Raw genomic sequence first — 1,185 nt, 5'->3', positions numbered from 1 at the left:
GGGCCCGGCTGGGCCGGGCCGCGGGGCGGAGCTGCCCCGGGGACACGGCTCCCGCGGCGGGGAGTGCAGGCAGGGGACGGGGTACAGCGATACGGAGCCTCCATTGGTCCTGAGGCGCCATTTCCCCACCGTGAGACCTGCCCGGGGAGACCGGGGTGGGAAGGTGGAATTCATTTATCTTTAGGGGTGTTGGAGGGATACCAGAAAATGTGGACTTTTGGTATAATTTGTTCGGATTCTATCGAGCATTTGTATCTGTGACCAAATTCATTCCCTGACTGCGCTGAGAATGCTCTTCAGTGACACTTAAGCTGGGATGTGTCATCAAAAGAGGCTCCTTTTCAAACTGGGACCTGTCACCGGTGGGGTCCCAGGGATCAATATTGAGCCCAACGCTGTCTAATGCCTTCATAAGTGATCTGGATGATGGGGTCAAGTGTACCCCGATGAGGTGATGCTGCACTGAGTGGGCAAGTGGATGCTTTGGAAGGGAGAGCCACCCCGCAGGGTGACCTGGATAGGCTGGAGGAGTGGGGTAACAAGAACCTTGTGGAGTTCAACAAGGACAAGTGTAAGGTCTTTCATCTGGGAAAACACAATCCAGGGGTGCAGCGCAGGCTGGGATCTGCCTGGCTGGGGACAGGGACCTGGAGATCCTGATGGGCTCAGTATGAGTGAACCGTGCTGCTGCAGCAAAGCAAGCCAACAGGATGCTGGGCTGCATCAACAAGGGCATAACCAGCAGAGATAAAGATATCATTGTCCCACTCTGCCCAGCGCTTGTCAGGCCACGCCTGGAATAATGTGTTCAATTTTGGTCCTTGCTCTACAAAAACGCTATGGACAGGCTGGAGAGGGTCCAGAGAAGGGCCACAAAGCTGATCCAAGGACTGGGGAGCCGTGTGAGGACAGGCATTTTGCAATCTGAGAAGGCAAAAGGCTGTGTAAGATGGAGAAATGTGGGCACTATAGCAAATGGGTATACACTGAACAGTAACACATCTGAGCCAGAAATGAAGGAGCAAAGATGCTGCACGAGAGTGCGAGTGTGGAACAGCCCTGCCATAGGAGCCTCGTGGATAAAATGTATGTATGTTTGTTTGTTTTAAAAGGGAGCCCAGGAGGCTTCTAAAAGAGATTATATGATGTCTCTGCTGAAGTTACCAGAGGGATGGATCTGCGGTA

The sequence above is a fragment of the Strigops habroptila genome, chromosome 3 (assembly GCF_004027225.2).
Source record: "Strigops habroptila isolate Jane chromosome 3, bStrHab1.2.pri, whole genome shotgun sequence".
Classification (NCBI taxonomy): Eukaryota; Metazoa; Chordata; class Aves; order Psittaciformes; family Psittacidae; genus Strigops; species Strigops habroptila.
The sequence above is the reverse complement of the archived record's forward strand: the minus strand, read 5'-3'. Positions refer to the sequence as shown.